Below are 22,152 nucleotides of genomic sequence, written 5' to 3' on the forward strand. Positions count from 1 at the left end.
TGAATCCTCGTAAAGCTCCCTGGCTGCCTTATTTGTGCTTCCACTTTCTTCATTATGTTCTCCACCCTGTGCTCAATAAAAGATTTATTCTCCAAGAATACTTTTGGTATCACTCTTGGCTTTAAAACCCTCTGGAGTCCTAACTCATTCAGGGCCTATCCCCTGGGGTCCACTGAGTCTATAGATTCTTTAATCTCACCAAACCAAATTATAACAAACCAGTTTTTGTTTAAAAATCATTTTACAAGCAGCTGAGCAATTTTTACATTCTACTCACTATCTGGACTCTTACCAAGACCCTAACCGATTACCTTCAACTTAATGTTAGTGTTGGTGAAAGTCAGAATGTGGGCATTCACTTGCTCTAATTTCTTGTAACACGGCACTTATATTTATTCAGTTTCCTTACTTAGAAATCAATTTCTTTCTATGTAATCATGAATCTTTAAATTTTCAATATCTAGCTCTTAAAAGCATCTTTTATATGTGTGCTTGCTGTTTCAAGAAGTGATTGCTTTTCACTTTATATTCCAGTTGAGATAAGATTTCTAATGTAGGGGCAGCACCTGTGGCTCAGTGAGTAGGGCGCCGGCCCCATATACCAAGGGTGGTGGGTTCAAACCCAGCCCCGGCCAAAACTGCAACAAAAAAATAGCCAGGCGTTGTGGTGGGCGCCTGTAGTCCCAGCTGCTCGGGAGGCTGAGGCAGGAGAATCGCGTAAGCCCAAGATCTGGAGGTTGCTGTGAGCTGTGTGACACCATGGCACTCTACTGAGGGCAGTAAAGTGAGACTCTGTCTCTACCGGGGGAAAAAAAAAAAAAAAAAAGATTTCTAATGTAGTATAGTCATATGGACTAATTTGTATCCATTAAGTAAAAAATAGGACCATTATTTCTAACAAGATTTCTAACAAATCTTTAATCAGCATTTATATAAAATAGAAACATTGTTTCAAGAAGTATCTAAATACTGCTGGGCGCAGTGGCTCATGGCTCACGCCTGTAATCCCAGCACTGTGGAAGGCTGAAGAGGGAGAATTGCTTGAGCTCAGGAGTTTGAGACTTGCCTGAGTGAGAGTGAAACCCCCGACTCATAAAAAAAAAAAAAGCCAGCTGGGAGCCTTGGTGAGTGCCTGAAATCCCAGCAGCTTTTGGAGGCTGTGAGGCAGCGGGATGTCCACAGCCCAAGTCTGAGGTTGCAGTGAGCTATGACGCCATTGCACTCTGCTCAGAGCATAGGGTAGGTGGGACTCTGTCTCAATAACAACAAAAGCAAGGAAATAAAAAGAAAAAATAATCAAGGAAATTTTAAAAAAGGATGTATCTAAATACTGAATATATCATGACTACCCCTTGACCATTGTGAATAATTACTTGTCGGATTACATTAACAGTTGTCTAACTTCAGATAGTATTTTCATCTCTGTTGTAATGTGGAACTTTAACTCACCTGTTGTGAAACTAGTTTATACATTTAGTACAAAACCCAACACGACTTTATTATTTTTTTTAGAGTAGACTCTCATTTTATCGCCCTCAGTAGAGTGCCATGGCATCACAACTCACAGCAACCTCGACTCCTGGGCTTGGACAATTCTCTTGCCTCAATCTCCCAAGTATCTGGGACTACAGGCGCCCGCCACAATGCCCACCTATTTTTTTATTACAGTTTGGCCGGGGCTGGGTTCAAACTTGTCACCCTCAGTATATGGGGCTGGCGCCCTACCCACTGAGCCACCAGGCACCGCCCCCAACATGACTTTAAACACTACTTATTGGCATTGTGCAGATGTGTGTCAGAGTGACCCTGAATAATATTCATACACACACACATTTATATACAATATATACTGTGTGAACATGCACATATACACACGTTTCCATTTTGTATTGTGTGCTTAACATTTTATTTATTCATCAAATGGATATATTTAAAAATAAATACTTATGGAATAAGTGAATTATATGTTCATCTTCTTTAACAGAAGCACAAGCCTTCATGCATCACATCATTTACTCACGCAAGCTCCTCTCCATTTAGTAAAGTAGTTGAAAGCTCAGGCATGAAGCCAGACGTAGGTCCAGCTCCCAACCTGGTAGCTTACTAGTTATGTGATAAGCTCAAGGCAAAGAATCAATAAACCGCCTGATACCACACAGTCTGACTTTAGAACCTCCACTCTACACCACTATCCATTGCTGCCTTCTGAGCTGCTGGGTCTCCACTCCTGAACATCTGGGGGGTCGGAGGTGGTCTGGTTTAGATGTAGTAGTCCTGAAACCGAGAAATAACGGAAAGAAGTTCAAGAAAAAAAATTAGAAGGTCCTTTCCTGTGTTTATTTCCCAGGCCTGCCATACCAAATTATCACAAACTTGATGGCTTAAGACAAATGGCTTAAGACATTTATTCCCTCACTGTTCTGGAGATAGAAAGCCAAGACGAAGGTGCTAGGAGAGCACGCTCTGCAGAAAGCAGGGGGCTCCTTCCCTGCCCCTTCCAGCTTTGGTAGCTCCTGGCGATCCTAGACCACAATAGCATCACTTCAGTTCTGCCCCTGTCTTTATATTATTAATATACAAGGAGGAAAACCACATGTGCCTGTGTCTCAAATATCTCCCTGCCTTTCTCTTTGAAGGACACCTGTCAGTAGGTTTAGGGACCATCCTGTGTCCTCATCTCTGGGTCCGTAAGTTAACTATGTCTGCAAAGATACTTCTTTCAGAGATTCAGGGATTCAGACATGAATACTTCAGACCTCTCAATCAACTAGGTCTCCCGACATATATTATAAAGGATATAGTTCCTGTAATCTGTTAAAAACCTAAGACTAAATGTATTTGAGTCCACATTAAGAGGTTGCATTACTCTTCCCTGTGGAGTTGCTTAGTTTTCCCTTCTTAATAGATATCACTAGCAGAAAGCATCTTTATCTTTTCTAGAAAACCCCAGAAATTAAAGGAGGCCAGGATGTTGGAAAGAAGCGACACCATCCTCATCCTGCAAGCCCTGCTTCCCTTCGACTTGCTGGACGTTCTCTATCAAACCCAAATGTCACTCTCTGAGGCTTCCCTTAAACCACCCTCTCACGCACCCTACTCACACCCTCACCAGAAGTACACTGAGCTTTCTGTTGACTTTCGATTAGCTGGGGGACTTCAGGCCACTATTCAAGTCTCTAGGCCTGTTTCCTCCTGGGGAAATTTAAAAAGAAAGAAAAGGGAAGAGAGAGAGGGAAAGAGAGAGAGAAGGAAGGAAGAAAGGAAAGGAGGGACGGGGGTGAAGGAGAGAGAGAGGAGTAAAAGAAAGAGAAGAAAAGAAAAAGAAAGAGAAAGAGAGTGAGGGAGGGAAGGAAGGAAGTTCAGGAAGGCAGGGCAGCAGTGTGACCTGGAAGGTTCCTCGCCTAAGAGTTGAGGTTGTTAAGCAAGGGACCCATCACCTCTTTGTAAGACCTCCATCCAGGGCTCATTTCCATGTTCAGGGAATATTTCATCTTCTCTCCTCTCAGTCCAAGCCTAGTTCTCCCTATTCTTCCGGCTCCAAAGGACCCTTTCCAAGGCTGATGTTACTCATCCCCTAAACCAAGTCCCAAGTTTCCAGTATGTTGTGCAGATCTCTGCCTCCCAAAAGCCCCCAATTCTCTAATTCCCCATCCCAGAGTTCATCCCTCCCACCTGAAGGAAAGAAAGCCGGACCTTCTACTCCTTATCCACCTGCTGTCTCCTCACCAATCGACTTTATTGTTATTTAATAAAGATACATAGAGAACATTCTCAGCAAATCACCACTCCACAAATGCTTGGCTCTGAACGTTAACATTTGGAATTTACACATCCCCTACCAACCAGAAAGTGAACATGAGGAACAAGAATTGGCTGGGGGTTTCTATGCCTGTCCTTGTACAGGTGATAGATGGTTCCCAACAAAAAAATACCAGGCACTCTTAATAAAAAAATGTGCACACCAAACCAAACAGCAGAGAAGGAGAGAAGCGTGGCAAGCGTCACCATGACAGTTTATATTTGGCATTTGAAGACTTTGGCTGTGTGTGTAGATGTCACATCGTACCACAATAAAATCCTCTCTTGATTTGGGGGGGAAAAAGGCAGGCAAACCTTTACATGTTTGGGATTTTTTTCTACTGTGCATAAAACTCAAACACCAGACTGCTGAGCTCAAAACCAAATGCTTCCTTCGAGAGCTACCTTCGAGAGCTTGGAGCTATTTTAACATCCTGAGGAACAAGTCCAAGGCGGGCCAGGACACCGGTTTCAGGGGATCACTTGCTCCAGTCAGCTGCCATCCTGTGCCTCCCTTCCCTACCTCCTTCAGGGACTGGCTTTGAAACTTCCAGAGTGGCTGTGCATCCTGGTCAGCACCAGAATGTCAACAGTGTCTTATTTCCTGAACTTTCTCAGGGGAATGTCTGTTTCATCCCCGTACCTTCTACCACCCCTACCCCAGAGGAAGGGCTACAGTAAGCCCTGAGTCCTTCCAGCCCACCCCTCCCTGCTCCGAAGCTCAACCCACAGCAGGACTGGAAAAGGTTTCCTCAATGGTTAGAAAGCTGAAAAACATCAAGTAGGAAAAAAAGTAAGTGAGTTGTTCTGTTTCAAGCCTGCCCTAGGGAGCCCTGCAAGCCATTATTTTGAAGACTGGAAGCAATGCCCTCCCCAGGGTGCCTCACTCACACAAACACTGAGAGACTAAATAACAGTGCTGGACTTCAGAGTTTCCAAGACCCTGACGTGGCTGGAGTTCTCTCCACCAGCACGATGGCTCTCTGTGGGCCAAATAATTCTAGGAGTCAGACGTCGGAAGAAAGGGGGCTAAAATCTGAAAACCACCTCACTATAAAGTACAGGTGTTAGGGGCGGCGCCTGTGGCTCAGTGAGTAGGGCGCCGGTCCCATATACCGAGGGTGGCGGGTTCAAACCCGGCCCCGGCCAAACTGTAACCAAAAAAAAAATAGCCGGGCGTTGTGGCGGGCGCCTGTAGTCCCAGCTACTCGGGAGGCTGAGGCAAGAGAATCTCTTAAGCCCAGGAGTTGGAGGTTGCTGTGAGCTGTGTGAGGCCACGGCGCTCTATGGAGGGCCATAAAGTGAGACTCTGTCTCTACAAAAAAAAAAAAAAGTACAGGTGTTAGTAGTCACCACCTTGTGGGTCCCCCCAAAGCCCAGATAGCTCCACACTGAAAAGGTTTCCATTCATTTATTCATTCAGCACTTAGCCCGGGTGGCTCACACCTGTAATCCCAGCATCCTGGGAGGCTGAGGTGGGAGGATTGCTTGAGGCCCGGAGTTTAAGAACAGCCCGAGCAAGAGTGAGACCTCTTCTCTACAAAAAAAAAAAAAAAGAAAGAAAGAAAGAAAAATTAGGCACATGTGATGGCAGGCACCTGCAGGCCTGGCTACTTGGGAGGTTGAGGCAGGAAGATTGCTTAAGCCCAGGAGTTGTAGGTTGCAGTGAACTATGATGATGTCACTGCACTGTAGCCTGGACAACTCTGTTTCACACGCACACAGAGGCATTTTGTGCCTGTCCTATTAGAACTATTTGGGGGATTTTTGTTTGTTTGGAGTTTTTTTGAGATAGCCTTGCTCTGTCATGGGAGCTAAAGTGTCTCAGCTTAGCTGACAGCAACTCCAAACTCCTAGGTTCAAGCCATCATATGCCTCAGCCTCCTAAGTAGCTGGGACTACAGGTGCCTACCACAGCTCCCAGCTAATTTTTCTATTTTTAATAGAAAAGAGGCCTCACTCTTGCTCAGGCTGGTCTCCAATTCCCGATCTCAAGCAATCCTCATGCCTCTGCCTCCCAGAGTGCTAGGATTATAGGTGTGAGCCCAGCCCTATCAGAACTGTGTTAATGGGGAAATAAACAAGAAAATTGTGATCTTGAAACACCTGGTAAGTTTTCTCAAAGACATACAAGGCGTGGTGTAAAGCCCAAGGCAGGAAGAGGTTTCTGGAAGAAGTCAGGTCTAAACAGAAGGAGGAGGAGTTGGCCAGGCCAAGAGGCAGAGAAGGAGTGTCCCGAACAGCATTCCCTGAGGCTTGGGAGTGACAGGGGATTGCGGTGCTCTAAGCCATTGAAAGATGTTCGGTTTGGCTGGAACAGAGAATAGAAGAAAGGGTTAGAGAGAGACTCAAAAGGGAGACAGTTGGGTGGAGGATGATAGGTGCTGTGAGTAGTGTGGGCCTTCTCCTAAAGGTGTCTAGAGAGTCATAAGTGGGAGGAAGGAAAGAACATGGAGAGGGGAGCAAGGGACAGGACCGGATCTGCAACTTAGAATGGTTTCTCTTAGAAGTAGCACCCTGACCTTGGACTCTCTGTTGTCTTTGACACACTCAGAACCAGTGTTACGGCGATTGTTAAAAAATAAAACTCTTTAGGGCAGCACCTGTGGCTCAAAGGAGGAGGGCACTAGTCCCATATGCTGGAGGTGGCGGCCAAAACTGCAAAAAAAATAAAAATAAAAATAAAACTTTTTAAAAATGAATTGAAGGTAGGACATAACAGATGAGGGAGCTAGAAGGGGGCTAAAATCAAACAGGTGTGACACAGCAGAAAGGACCCAAGATCTGAAGCAAAAGACCTGGATGCAAGACCTGCCTCTCCCACTAACTAGATTGCAAAAGTAATCTGTCTGTATGTTACTATTTAATTCTTAGGAGTACGACTGTGTTTCCCTATTTCCAAGATCTTGGAGAGGGAATAGGCACCTCACTACTGTCCTCATACTGTGGCCAACACAGGTCACATTCTTTCTCAGGGCTCCCCACAAATGACTGCCCTTCAAGTTAGTGTTTGCAAAGAGCTTTGAGTAGTACCTTGCATGTAGTCAGTAGTTTAGACTATTAACGAGATTATTTAATCTTGTTGTCTCTGGCACCCACACAGTGTCTGGCACATGCTGAATGTTCGAGAAATAAACTCTGATGGGACAACATCATCGCCTAGTGTAGGAAACACATAAACACATAATAGGAGTGTGGAGAGGGGAGTGTGCAATGGAAGGTGTGTGTAAGTGTGTGTTCTTGGCCAACAAAACATAAGCGGTTCATCGTGGGAGGAAGGGTGACAGAGGATGCATTGAGAAGGTGGCCCCTAGGGCAGGGCTTAAAGATTGAGGAGGAGTACATAAGTTAGAAAGAATGGAGTGAGGTTCTCTTAGACAGGAAGTCCCCAGTCATGACACAGCAACATGTACTCAGAAAAGAGTGAAGGACTCGGTACGTCTGGGAGGTAGAGGGGGAGAACGCCATGGTAGAAGAAGAGGACAGAGCAGGTGCCAGGGCCAGATGTGAAGAGCTTTGAATGTCAGGCTGAAAAGCTAGATCTCTAGCAGTAACAGGGCACCAACAAAGGGATTGTGAGCCAAGGAATAAGTGTTTGTATTGCAGAAAGGTTGATCTACAGGTTGTCAGCAAAATAGATTTGAGAAAATCAAGACTGAGACAGAGGGACCAGCGATGGAACTGTCTTCATAGTCCAGGTAAAATATGGACTTTAGGTTATGACCACTGAGATAATGAAGAGGAGATGGATTAGAAGTTTATTTAGGAAGCAATTTCATCAAGGAGCCAGATAATCTATTAAGGATGTTGGGGAAACAAAGGAAAGAGGCGTAGGTGGTGTTGAGGTTTGAAGCTTGGGCGACTAGGTAAATGGAAGCACCACTAGCCCAGTTAGAAAACACGGGCATACAGCAGGCGAAGGGCCCCCCACTCTGGCACCCTGCCTGCCCAGGGTGCACAGGGAGCTGCCCAACAGGCCATTGAAACCAGAACTCCTGGAGAAAAGTCCACCCTGGGGCTGTAGGTCTGAGAGTCTTGAACGGACAAGTGGTGGCCTAAGCCATGGCAGAGGATGAAGTTAGTTGAGAGGTTCTAAGCTATGTCGGCACTGCATGGCAACAGATGCTCACCCTGTTCAGTAACTTGAAAACAGGGAAATATGGTCATCCTCCTAAGAATTAAACAGCATCATATAGATACAGTGAGTGTAGGGAGCTGGTTGTGGGCACACACTGAGGTGTCTGCAGTCACGTGCCCAAGGGCCAGCCCTTGCTGTGCAGCTGTCTTGCCAGCACCTACAGAAAAGTCAATGTGCCAACCACTTTCCAGAAACCAAGCTACAGCCAAGTTTGAACCATGTTCCAACACTGACTTTTTTTAAATGACATGATCAAACAAATCTCTATTATTAAGGGTACAAGTTAAATCTGTTGAGTGTAGAACATAAATGTCTTAACACAATAATCAAGTAAATGAGGCAAAAGCTGTGTTGATTGGTTTGATGTAACCACGTCAGATTGTATAAAAAAATCAACACATTGTATCTCACTTATGCATAAATGTATTCATGATCTGTGTGTATATGACTTAATAATAATTTTTTAAAATCCCTGTTATTGTTTTCAGTCGATTTGGGTCAGGTTTTCCGATAATTGCAGTCAAAAGCAAGCTAAGCTGTCTGCTCATTGAGCTCCAAAGCACATCAAGAGCAGGAAATGAGGCCGAGCACAGCAACAGGCACCTGTTATCCTAGCCCTCTGGGAGGCTAAGGCAGGAAGATCACTTGGGATCAGGAGTTTAAGACCAGCCTGTGCAAAAGTGAGACCCCATCTCTACTAAAAATGGAAAAAATAGCATTGCACTGTGACAGGCACCTGTGGTCCCAGCTATTTGGGAGGCTGAGGCAGGAGGATGGCTTGAGCTCAAGAGTTTGAAGTTGCTGTGAGCTAGGCTGACACCATAGCACTCTGGCCTAGGCAACAGAGGGTGACTCTGTCTCAAAAAAAAAAAAAAAAAAAGAGCAGGAAATGAATAAGGCACATAGGGACACACCTGCCCAGAGACCGTAGCACTTAAGTCTGAAGGGTAGGACACACTCCCTATGCTCATTGCTTGGATGGGGTCTAAATATTTTCTTTCTGTTTTCAGAACTCTAGTCTCATCCATGACACCATGTCTATGGCCCTCTTAAGAGGGAAGAAGCAACTTTCCAAGCAGACCCCAGTAAACTTGCCCTCTTGCTCACTGGACCAAATTGGGTCTCAGCCCTACCTGAACTAATCCTGAGTCCAGCGCTGATTCACATTGGCCTGGATTTGAAAAACTAAGGGAATGAAGCTACACTTTCTTCCATCAGGCCCAACCTTGGAGGTGAGGGTGGGGGCAGCTTCCCCCTAAGCACACGGGCTGTGTGAACCAGAGTTGGGTTCCTAAACAAAACTGGGGTAGTCACCAAGCAAAGTGGAGATGGGTGCCAGGAGGCCACCTTGACATCCACTAGACTAGACCAACCAACTTTACCAACTTCTGCATTTGGAAGAAGGCAAAAAACAAAACATCACCAACACAAAGAAAAAATTAAAGTCCGAGTTGTTCATGTTAGTAAGGCTGTTTTGGTGGATAAGAAGCTGCTACAAGAGATAAGCCTAGGAATTTTAATGATTTAGTGCAATAAAGTTTTTCTTGTTCAGACAACTCTAAATAGTGGCCAGGCAAGTGATGGTGAGCGCTCTGCTCTAGAGGTGACAGGGTCCTGCCTGCTTCAAAACGATTTCAAAGGTGTTCTGACAACCAGCAGATGGAGGATGAGAAAGCAGAGCGTAGAGAGGGAAGTTTTGCAGGCCCAGGCTGCCCACAGAGGTATCTTCCTTCTGTCCACAGTAACAGGCCACACAGCTGCAGGAAAGTGTAAGGCAGAGACTCAGTCTTTGTGGCCTGGAGAAAGGAATAGAGTGTGTCTGTCAGCAGTGGTCCTGCCACAGAGGCATCTTGGGACATCTGGTTCCTTCCCTGCCTCTCTGCCCCTCCACCCCATTTGAGTGACCCGGAAAGGAAAAAGAACAGGAGAGAGGATGGGACTCTGGAGGACAATGAAACAATCTGTGAGATGAGAGAGAGAGAGAGAAGCAGCAGCAAAGAAGAATGAGATGGTAATCAGAAAATTAAAGACAAACCCCAGGAAAATGGAGAAACAGAGATCAAAGGAAAAGGGGCTTCCAAGAAGGGGAACAGGAACACTTAACTCATCATCTTGTCTCATCAGACAAGGTGCTAAAGGAGCAGGGAAATGTGAAAGAGTTACCAAAATGGTAAACGGTAAAACACTGCAGCCAGGTAGGAGATAATCTCTGATAATCTGCCTCTGCCCTTTGCCTCAGTTGAGAGTCCAGCCTGTAAGAGGCCAGCCCTGGAAATGCTAGGTCCCTCCCTGTCTGCAGTCCCAGCAGATGGGCTAGCAGGGAAGGCGTGGCGACAGCTACCGAGGACCTGCACAAATGCCCCGTGATTCCAGAACCTCAGACAGAGTTTCCAAAGTTGAGATGTTCCTAAGCCCCCATGAGGTCATAAAGGGTCACATCCCCAGACCCAATGCCACATGGCCTCCAGGGAAATACTCACTCTTGGTCACACTGGACCAGACTGGGCTGCATTTGAACTTGAAGAAGAAAAAGAAAAGAGAGAATAAATATAAGAAATCTTTTTTACAGGAAGGCAGGGTGGGAGAGTAGGAGGAGTGTTTCAAAAGCTTTTCTAAATTTAATTATATGTCATTTTCTAATTGTATTTCATAATTGTGTAATTATCTCCAAGTATTTTTCTTTAAGTAATAGATCTAGTAATTACATACTAATTGAATGGGTAATCTCATCATTAGAATAGGTAAATATATAATAGTATGAAGATAAGGTAATTAAAATTCCAAGGATGATTCTACTATAAAAACCTGTGACATGTTCCTGCTTCTGTCCCAGGATTCTCTGCTCCATTAGGAAATTCCACCTGGACAGAAGAGATAGTCCCCAGGGCCTAGGGAATGTGTAACGAGGCAGCACGTTACCAGCAGACATGGCCATCAGGCAGCTTCCTCTCCACAACCTTTCCCAGAATGCTTCCGTAGGGTTTCCCACTTTCACACACTTCCCCATCAGGAAGGAGACTTGAGTGGCAGAACAGCTGAATATGAGCTGCCTAACCCCGCAGCCCACCTCCCAATGCAGGGCTCTGAGAAGGGTAGAGTGGCCATGAAGCCAGAGTCAGCTGATGCCCGAAGAAAACAGTATAAATCTTTCCCTTAACCTCAGAGCAGCCATGATGCCCACAGCCACCCACAGGTCAGTATGCGAGGCTTCCTTCATGAGCACAGGCTGACACTGTCAGGGAGACTCACTGATCAGGGTCACTGTGCAAAAGGTTTCAGCCATCTGAATGACCCCAAGCCAGAGGCAAAGGATCAGCCCCAGCTACCCTCTTCCTGCCCCTAATCTGTGAAAAGTCCTCCCTCTCTGACCCAACGTTGCTCAGGCTCCTCTGACCCTTCCCCCCATCCTTAAAATCCTGTATTGGGACTCCCCTACCCGGGGTATCTAACCAAGTTCCTCTTAGGAATTTTTCACCTACTTCCTTACCCTGTCTATCGGCTTTATATATCCTCACTTGTCCCTGTTATATTTGGAGTTGAGTTCACCGTCTCTCCCCTATTGTAAATAGTTTTGACCTCTATTGCAGTAGTCTTAAATAAAGTCTTTTATTCCATTTTTCTTTTTTTCCATCTGTTGCATGTTTTTTCTTTTACAGGTAAAACCCAGGGACACGGACTATGAGTGGACATATCCAACCTGAGATGACACCCCTGGCTTCACCTATAGGGTGACAGGTGTCCTCCTGGGTAAACTCCTGATGCCAAGAAAGCAGAGATGAAGAGGGACATTTATCCAGACATTGGCAACAGAAAAGAAAAATTAAGGAGAGGTGTCCTGGGATGACTCGGAGCTCAACTAAAGCCTGAAGGAAGAGCAGAAGATGGACATGGAAGAGAGATCAAAGCGGAGGAGAGTGTGAGGGAGCAGGGACAACAGACATCCGGGCCAGGAGGTCAGAACAGGGCCTGTTTAACAGGGTGTAGACCATGAAGAAAATAGGACAGACGAGGCTGGTGAGAAGTTTAGGGGTGGAGTCAGGGTGAGGATCTGCAAGAAGGGGAGGCCAGTCCCCGGACTCAGGAAAGGCTTTATTAGAAAAGAGCAGAGTGGAGTCTGACCAAGAGTCAGCCCCCTGATCACAGTTTCCAGAGGCTTTTATTGGTATAGTTAGAATATAGGTTCTAACTATACCAATGTAGGTTGTGAGAGATGAGGGAAGTCATCTTTTTCTGCAGAGTGAACCGTTGCTGTGTCAAGGACCGATCTTAGAATTACTCCCTTCTGCAGAAGCGTTAATCTTCACACCAGGTTCTTATCTTTATTGTCAGCAGGACCAGGGTAGAAGATTGCTTGTTCTGATGTTTCCCAGTAACACTGGCCTTGAAGCATTCTAGGAGTGTAGGGAAGGGATTGCTGTGATCATGCCATTTGGTCTCTGACCTGATTTCTGTCACTTGCTGTCCTGCCAAGATGGCTGTACTCTTGTCAGGGTCGTGAGGAATTCTTCCCCACAGCTGAAGGAGCTGAGCCAAAGAGCCTTATAACCTTCCTCAAAATTCAGACTCTCCTAAGGATGACTTCTTTTTTTTACTAATTTGGAAATGATATAAGTCTAGATAGGTGGAAAGATGGACAGATTGATGGATTGATGAATTGATGATGGATAGGAAGGTCTTAAATATCACAGCTAGGCCTGAGGCAAAACTATAATCTGGGTTATGATATTAGTTGAACTTCCAATTCTTTAGACCCAGAAGGTCAGGACTAGCAAGGTAGAAACTAGGACCCAAGCAAGTCCCAGTGTTCTTTCTACTCTGCACACTTCTCCTGGGGAAAGTGAGGGTTCCCTTGTCCATCCAACACTTCTCACCTGCACTAGTCGCTGAGACACATACATTCCAAATGCCTCAGATCATGCAATGGTACCAAAGGCCCTAGACTTCCAAGTCCCAGAAGAAGGCCCTCTCTCAAGATAACAGACTTGTAAACTAAAAATAAAATCCTAAGCTCCCTGCTGACTAAACAGACCCCTTTCTTGGCCAAAGGGATTCCAGAAAAAAATCCTTAAAAATGAGTTCTCAGCCATGAAGGGAAGTCAGACATACCTCCCTTTTGGAGTTTAGCCTTATTGTAAACAGGACCTAACACCGTGCAGGAAAAGGTTAATTCATGCCTTACAAACCATAAAATCTCATCAAATGTACTTTTTTAATTAAAACAATATGATGTGTCTTGTTTTTTAACCTCTGTCATAACCTCACATGACAGATAGCTGACCCCTTTATCTCAGCTTAAGAATTTCTTTCTACTGACTCCAAATCTTTATACCACGGTTTACTTCTTTAACTGATTACAGATAAAAGAATCTCTGAACCCATCTACAACCTGTAAGCCCCTGCTTTGAGATATCCTACCTCTTGAGGCCAAATCTGTGTATTCCTTCCATGTACTGATTTGCAATTTTACTATGATGTTGTTTCTCTAAAATGTATAAAACCAAACTGTAACAGCTGCCTTGGGTGCATTTTTTCAGGACCTCTTGAGACTATGTTCCCCAGGCCATGGTCACTCATATTGGTCCAAAATAAACCTCTTCAAATTATTTTACAGAGTTTGTTTTTGTTTGGGTTTTTTTTTATTTGTTTGTTTGTTTTTCTGTTAACAGACTCAAAGAGAGAATTTCTTAACATTAGATATCTGGATTTTTTTTCTTCCATGATCATAGTAAACTGTGAGGAAGTTGTTAGGCAAGATGCCTTGAGATTCAGAGCTGTAGCTCCAAGGCACACAAAGCTACAGTCCTAGATGTGACAGGTGCAAACTAAATAAAATCTTAAGCTCTTCCCCTCCCCTCCCAAGCAGCTGCCTGACTGGACTTCCTCTTAGCTAAGGGGATTTCCTACAACTGAGTTGCTAGCCTTGAGAAGGGAGATGAGACAGGCTCATCATGTTCCCTTCCCCTCTTAGAGATGTCCTTTGAGACTCATTAACAGGCCTAAGGCTCTTCTAGACAAACCCAAAGGTCTTCAAGATACATAACAAGGCATTTGAGTCTGAGCATGAGTGTGAGGTGGTTTGTCTCTGATTGACAGATCCCAATCTTAACTCAAGCATTCCTTTCCACTGACTCCTGTTCTTTTAGCCTAACTCCTTTAGTCGATTGCCAGCCAAAGAATCTTTAAACCCACCTATAACCTGTGAGCGCCCCCCCCCCCACACACACACACACCCTTTGAGATGTCTCACCTTTTCAGGCCTTTCATATATTGACCTATGACATTACCTGTAATGTCTGTCTCCCTACAATGTCTAAAATCAAACTGTGACCCCACCACAGCAAGTCTGTTTGCTCAAGGCCCCTTGTGTGTGGCTCTGAGTCATAGTTCAAAAATTTGGCTCAGAATAAACCTCTTTAAATTGTTTTACAGAGTATGGCTTCTTTTCCATTGACATAAGTCAGAGGTGGGTCCCTTATCTGCCTTTGGAGCAGAAACATTGAAATGTGGCTTGAGTGACAGAAAGGAAAAGGGAGGGTAGCTCCCTGCAGGGAACTCAATGGAACCCCTAGGTGACAGCTTTAGTGTGGGAGGGAGATTAATGTTAGAAACTGGAAGAAAATAAGTGGACTCCCTACCTGAGTGCATTAAGCATTTTCTGTATACCAGTCAGGTAAGGGTTGAGTTGAGACTTGACCCACTGTCCCCAGATGCCAGCAATCTGCCACAAGACTCCCTAATAACTTAACGTGAAGGATACTTATTAAGTCTTTTTTTTTTTTTCCTTTCTTCTGACCTGTCTTTCTATTAACATGAAGAATTCAGTCCACTTGCAGGCAGAAACCCCCCAGGTGGCCTTTGGCAGCTTTGTTCCAGCACCACAGGGCTTTGGGGTCAGGGAATCCAAAGACAAAGGAAGCCTCACCCCAGAAGGCCTTCTATGCCACTCCTGACTCCAACGGAGTCTTCCTCCTGCCACTTTCTTGGAAGCCCAGAATCTAAACTACGATACTGAGGCCCAGGCCTGGCCAGATCGTTTAAACCCCATCCCATTCGTAAAAGTAACAGTGGCTGGGTTAGATAGTTTCTTTAGGAAGGTTTCTATAACAGGCTGCCTCTGAGGCACACACAATGGGGTATACATTAAGAACAATATAGCAGTGCATTAAGGTAAATTACATTGTAATAGCCATTATCTACCTCAGAATTCTCTCCCTCTAGGTCTAGAAGGTGGATGGCTCCCAGCTGAGTCATTACCTAGGGCCTCTTAGGAGAAATCAGCAGTTGGGGGGGCGAGTCACTGGGAACCTGGGACCTGCCCTGTTTGAGTCCTGAGACCTGCCTTCGGCTGCGTTCTGTCTGCCTCTAGCTCTTCTGGCTCTGCACTCTAGTGCCAGAGGCCAGGGGTGTGGCAGAGAGCACTGGCTCTGCAAGTCAGACAGATATGAGTTCAAGTCCAAGTTTTGCCATTGTGAGTTGAGGGACCTGGACAAAGTTATTTTAACTTGCTGAAATTTAGGCATTTTTTTCTTTCAGTAAAATAAAATTAGAAATACAAATTAGGAAGACTATTGTGAAGATTAGACAGCGTCATTAAATGCCTGGCACATAATAGGTATGTAACAATGATCTTTCCTGGTTTGCACTTGGCAAAGAACATAATAAGCCCTACCCTCAGGGTTTTGTCCTCCCCCCAGGAATTATCTGTCAACTTGGCTGGCTCACCTTCCTCCTACTCGCCCTAATAAGAAAATAATTAGTGTTTATTGCACAATTACTAACACTTCCTTGCCTTATCTCATTTAATTCTCACAACAACCCCATGAGGCAAGCACTATTATCTCATTTCCAGTTGTGAAAACTACTTCTCTAAGATCAAATAGCTGTAAGAGGGCAGTAGGCATCAGTGAGATTTTGAGCGTCTAAGAAATTGAAGATCCCTGAAGTCATACACTAACCACTATACCATACTTTGTATTTTAAAGGTTTTGAGACAACAGGAAAGAGAAGATATGCATATACAGTATAAACCACGGGTAGCCTTGGGATTGAGATTATGATCAACCAGAGAAATGTAGAGGGAGGATGTGTGGAGCAGATGCTAGTTAAGGCGAGCATCAGAGAGTAAATAGGACGTATTTGGCAACGCAAAGATTAGAGAACCCAAGATGTAAAAGACAGCATAGTGAATATTGAATAAGAAATATGGATTTTGGCTGAGCACAATGCCTCACATTTGTAATTCTAGTACTTTGGGAGGCTGAGGCAGAAGGATCACTAGAATCCAGGAGTTCAAGACCAGCCTGAGCAGAGCAAGACCCTGACTCTACAAAAAGATAGAACAACTAGCCAAGTGACATGGTGTGCACCTGTCATCCCAGCTGCTCCGGAGCCTGAGGCAGGTGGATCGCTTGAGCCCAGGAGTTTGAGGTTGTATTAAGCTATAATGACACTACTACACTCTAGCTGGGGCAATGGAGTAAGATTCTGTTGAAAGGAAAGGAAAGGGAAAGGAAAAGAAAGGGAAATGTGAATTTTAATCCTAGATAATCTACTTAAAAGTTGGGGATGGTGTCACCATGTTGCCAGAAATGGATGTCCAATGGAGAGAATGAAACACCAGAACGTCTTCTTTTAAAAAAAGAAGGACTTTATTTCAGCCAGCGGAGCCACAGCAGACTGGAGTCCAAAAATGGCAGAGCTCTCCAACTGGCTCTGTCCTTTCCATTTTATCTCCAGCCAAGGTTTCCTTGTGCATGGGTACCCTTCTCATTGGTCAGTTTGAATAGAGCTGGAGAAGGTGAGTGCGGGCTTTTACAGAAGCAGAAGCAAGCGCTAGTTTCAAGGTCCCAGGAAGTTAAGTTTCTACAAATTCCTAAGAGCTGAGTCACCACAGGGAGGACTTTGCAGAAGTGTCCTTGGGCTTCTGCGAGAAGACCTGTTCTTTCAGACCTTACTTTTCCTGGGTATCCTTTCTACCATCTTGGTTCTAACCACTTCGAGCTTCCCCCATTACGTCTTCTCCTTCCACGCCCCCTGCTGGATGCTCTCCCCAGTCCCTTTTCCCTTGGGATGTCCTGCCCAAGGTCTGTCTGAAGTTCTGTCTCCTCCATGACAGCATCTCTGATAACCTCCAGCTGGAAGGACTCCTTCTTCCCTCCGCTACTCTCTGCAGACTGCATTTATAGTGTAACGAGCCTTCCTAAATGACCCCCTTCCTAAGTTTGTTTCCTCAGACTTTACCAGTCAAGCCTAACAACCTAGCCTCTCCACAGGACTCACCACCCACCACCAACAGCTGATTCTGGAATCACACCGGCTGAAGACCCTGTGACTTCCAAGCCATGCAACCTGACTGCATTCCACCACCCACTGTAAAAGCCCTGGCTTGTCCTCAGCTGGCCAGGCAGACGGATTAGAGACTATTCTTCCTGGCAGACAGCTTTCCATTAAAATTCCTTTCCTCCTTGGCAATCCTCATTGTCTCAATAATAGACTCTGTGTGGTGAATGATAGGACCTAGGCTGGACCCCCTTGTGGACTGGGTAACAGTACCACTTGTAAGAGTCACTCACTCCAGCTCACACCTGCCACCTACCTCTACCCTTCCTTGTGTTGAAGTCATTTGTGCCCATATTTTCCCTCTCCTTTTAGATTGAAAGCATCTCAAGGACGGAAACTGTGTCTTGTACACATTTCCCAGGTCTGAACATTGCAGTGTCTCTGCCCACTTCCCTTCTTTAAGATCCAGCTGAAATGCTAACTTCTCTATCTCCTCCAAGCAGAGCCAATTCCCCTTTCTCCTCCCATAGGACTATGCAAGGTGTGTCTGCTGCCCCACTCACTCCACCCAGGGAGGCAGTGTCCGGTTAGGAGCACACACTCTCCAGTCTGTCTGATGGGATTCAAACTCTGAGGCCAGGCTCAGTGGTTCCTGCTTATAATCCCAGCACTTTGGGAGGCACACACAGGAGGATCACTTAAGGCCAGGAGTTTGAGACCAGCCTAGGCAACATAGCATGGGATGTTGTAGAAATATCCCATTTCTACAAACATTAAAAAAATTAGCCAGGTATGGTGACATGTCCCTGTATTCCCAAGCTACTCAGCAGTCTGAAGCTAGAGGATTGCTTGAGTCTGGAAGTTCAAGGCTACAGTGAGGTATGATCGTGCCACTGCACCCCAGCCTGGATGACAGAGAGAGATTCCATCTCGAAACAAAAACAACTGTGTGACACTGAGAAATTTCTATGCCTGTTTCTTCATGCCACCTCCCATAGGAAATAAGTTTATATATTTAAAGCACTTAGCATAGAGCTGGGCATATACATGCAATGCTGAATAAATGTTGGATATTAACATTATTACTTGACTATAAGCTCTTTCAAGGTGACTGGAGTCAGTGGAGTCTTACAAGTGGTACTGTTGTGGACTGGACTGGAGTGAGTGACTCTTACAAGTGGTAGTGTTACCAAATCCACAAGGGGGTCCAGCCTAGGTCCTATCACTCACCACACAGAGTCTATTATTGAGGCAATGAGGATTGCCACAAAGGAAAGGAATTTTCAAGATGGAATCTGTGTCTTGACCTTTGCTTCTCCAGTGTCTACACAACACCTGGTTTGAAGTGAGATTTAATATATGTTTTCTGATGGCATGAATGAATAGGCATTTAATATTCAGCAAATATTTGGGTGGGTGGGTGGGTGGGAGGGTGGATAGGTGGATGGTGGTCAGAGGGTAGGTACTTTGTGAATGGTGACTGGTTGCATGACTAAGTGATCCAATATATATTGTCTGGTTAGTTCATTGCTTACAACGAATGAGAAAAGGAATGAATAATAGGCACTTAATAAGAAGGTTGATTGCTTGCATGGTTGAATTAATAAACAGATTTTCCACAAATAGCAGATGTTCCATAAATGTTGCTGGTTGAATGAATGAACAAATATCCCTAAAATGTAACAACAGCCTGAAGTCAAAGCTGACAGGACACAGGTAGAGATTAGTCAGGGGGCAGAGGTGATGGAGGCTGTCCCCCTATAACTGCCTCAGAAATTCCTTCCTTGCCCCTGCCATTTCTGAAGTTCCCTCCCCAGCCCACAGCTGCTCATGTATCTGTGTGGGCGACCTGGGAACCTACAGTGGGGAGAAGGGCTGGAGATATGCTGTCCTCCCCCTTTTCTCCGTGCCTGGCCAAGAACCAGCCTGCCCAGGCTCCTGCGCCCCCTGTGCTGATCTATCTCCCTGCCCTGCCCTGGTGAGGAGGGGCCTTCACCTCAGGGCACAGTGGGAGCAGACCCTGTATTACCTCATTCCCGGGGACGGGGCTAAGTGCCTCGTCCATCATCGGGCCCCACTTCCTGCCTCTGCTTTTCCCTTGAGGCAGCCCCAGCAACTCGTATCTCTAGTTAATGAATTATTTTGCAACATGTCGGAGATGTATGAACTAGAAATCTTACACATATTGGAGAATTTTGCCATTCCCATTAAATATGCCATTCATTGGGTGGGTAATTAAATGTGCAATAATGAGCTCTAATTTCCATCTTAAACGACTTCCTTAGAGCAGCAGAAAGGCAGAAGCAGGGTGTAATTTTCTGGAAGAGCCTTTTTTTCCTCCCTAAAGCTTTTTAGCACATAAAGAAGGGGGAATTGGGTAAAATAAACTTGACTTGATGCTACACACCACATGTGAGCCATCTGCAACAGCCCCCACAGGGACGGAGAGTAAAGCCTGCAACACAATAGCACCCAGACCCTCTGAAGTCCTGGGCAGCCTGGGGAAGGGAGGCCAAGGAGTCTCACCTCAGGGAAGAGCAGAGAGCTGGAGCAGGGGCAGGAGCTGGCCGCGTGGTGTTGAGGCGGCATCTCTGCAGACCCTGCCATGGATCCGAGGGACATAAGCCTTCCTCCTCCTCTCTGCACGGCCCACACTGTGTGTGTGGTGTGAGCTCACATGGGCATGCAGACACACTCACCCTAGCACGGGGTTCACCATCCAACTCCAGCAGCGCTGGTCTGAGCCAGCTGCAGAGAGCAGCCAGGAAGCAGGGGAGGAGAGGGGCCGGTCCCACACAGGGGTGAAATGCACCAGGTGGGAATGCCCACTCTTAGGGGAGCTACAGGGGCTTTGAAATCACATATACCTGGCTTCAAGCTCTTGTCCCATCACTTGCTATGAGAATAGTTATTTAGCCTCTCTAAGCCGCAGATGCCTCATCTGTAAGAGGAGAAAAGTCGGCCCAACTCCCTGCAAGCCTGGAACAAAGTAGTAAGCTCTCAAGAAACCTGACCCTATCTCTCTCTCTCTCCTCTTTCTCTCTTTCTCTCTCTCCTCTCTCTCTCTCTCTCTGCACTGATCAGGAGGAGGAGTGTGCAACCTACAGGCCCAGGAGGAGCCACTCCTCCTCCCACAGGGCCCCAGCTCCTCCGTCCCCCCCCGCCGGAGGGTCAGGGTCACCCCTCAGACTAACTTACGCTCTCCATTCCTCCTCCCCCTCCTTCCTCCCATGTCTGGATAGCCCTGATTTCTCCATTTCCGTAGGAATGAGTCTTTCAGCCTTTCTGGAGGCAGGGCTGAGCTTTGCAGGGAGGCTAAAGGGGACTAAGGGAACACGGACGCTGACACCAACACAAAGGTAGCTCCTCCAGTGAGGGAGGGCAGAGAAAGCAAGGTCTGGAGGGGTTCACGGCCTTCCCAGTCAGCACGTGGAGGCATCCCTGACCTCATAGAGCCTTCCCAGGGCTGACACCAGGTGGCATCAAGTGGGGCTTCCCCAGTGGAAGGGCTGTCACTGACCAGTGCCTCCCAGCTCGGGGGTCTCTGGTTCAGTTTGCCAGAAACTCTGTGCATAGACAAGGTTGTGGGGAGCAGGCTGAGGGCAGCAATGAACCAGGCTGCCTCCGCTCCTCTGGCTGGTCTCAATTCTAGGACTCTGCAAAGGAGATAAGTGAGTAACTCTGGTATCCCAGGGTATCTCGGGATCTCAGGATAAGAACTGGACTGTGTGACAGCTAAGCTGGAAATGAGCCTGGCCTGGAGGTGAGGGAGAAAGTGAAATGAAAAGAAATTATCTGGTTTACTGAAAGCAGAGGCTCCATTCAAATTAAAAGGTCGGTAAGGTGTGCTGAGCATAGGGGTGGGTCTGTTACAAGGCAAGATCAGACTAGAACTAAAAAGCACCCAAAGGGCATACCCAGCTATAGGGGGCAGCATATATAACCCAGTCAAGCCTCCCAGGGTCTTTCCAAAGTTCTTCTATTTATTTATTCTTTCAAGCACTCACTGTTCACTTACTCAATTACTCAACCAATATTTTCAGATCGTCAACTTTACACAAAGAAGACTACTCATAAGGTAACATGAGCTTTAGAAGCAGGCAGGCCTGGTTTCAATCTCTATTCTGTTATTACTAGTTACATAACTTTGGCAAGTTACTCAAAGTCTCTGGGCCTCAGTTCTCACATCATAGGAGTATTGAAGACTGAATGAGAAAGTATCAACAAAGTGCTCAGCCTCAGGGCTAGCACATAGTTTTGCAACAGACAAAAAATATGTCATTGATGGGCGGCGCCTGTGGCTCAAAGGAGTAGGGCGCCATCCCCATATGCTGGAGGTGGTGGGTTCAAACCCAGCCCAGGCCAAAAACTGCAAAAGAAAAAAAAAAATGTCATTGCTGTTATTTTGAAGGCAATGTGCTAAGACCTTAAAAAGCTCAAAACGCACAGTTATCCCCTTTGGACAATCAGTGCATAAAATACCTTTCTATAAAACCACATCCTAAGGAAGAGAGCACTGTTTCCTTTTTTGCTGTCTACATTATCAACCATAGGGTTTTACACATCACAAGAGCTCCTCAGCTATTTGATACAGGGAGTTAAATTCCTTAATGACCAAAGATAAACTAGTTCGGTAATGATACTGGAGACTATCACCTTATACAGGAACACACTGGGTTGGAGAGATGGCAGTTTAAATTCAGGCACTGACACAAACTCAAAGTTAGCCTCGCCATGAAATCTAGGACTGGACAGTCCCCAGAGGTTGTCTTTACAGTGTTTCATTTGAATTTTTCTAAGAGATATAGGACATAAAGTGTTATGTGTAGGCTGCCGGGTAGCAGTAGCATTGCAATGTTTATCTTTTGGGCAATAAATACCAAAATGCTGGGGTGCAAAGAAATTCCAGCTTGTGATGAGGAAAGTGAGGTCTTGAG

The 22,152-nt window shown here is 45.8% G+C and overlaps 1 long non-coding RNA gene across 1 annotated transcript in view; it reads right to left on the minus strand.

The window, feature by feature from the left end:
• Positions 1-1,913: 1,913 nt before the first annotated feature.
• Positions 1,914-22,152, minus strand: part of LOC128588097 (uncharacterized) — a 51,995-nt gene continuing 31,756 nt past the window's right edge. Inside the window, exon 6 of the long non-coding RNA XR_008380715.1 lies at positions 1,914-2,274. This is a non-coding gene — a long non-coding RNA (uncharacterized LOC128588097). The remainder of the gene's footprint in view (positions 2,275-22,152) is intronic.

The sequence above is a fragment of the Nycticebus coucang genome, chromosome 6 (assembly GCF_027406575.1).
Source record: "Nycticebus coucang isolate mNycCou1 chromosome 6, mNycCou1.pri, whole genome shotgun sequence".
Lineage (NCBI taxonomy): Eukaryota > Metazoa > Chordata > Mammalia > Primates > Lorisidae > Nycticebus > Nycticebus coucang.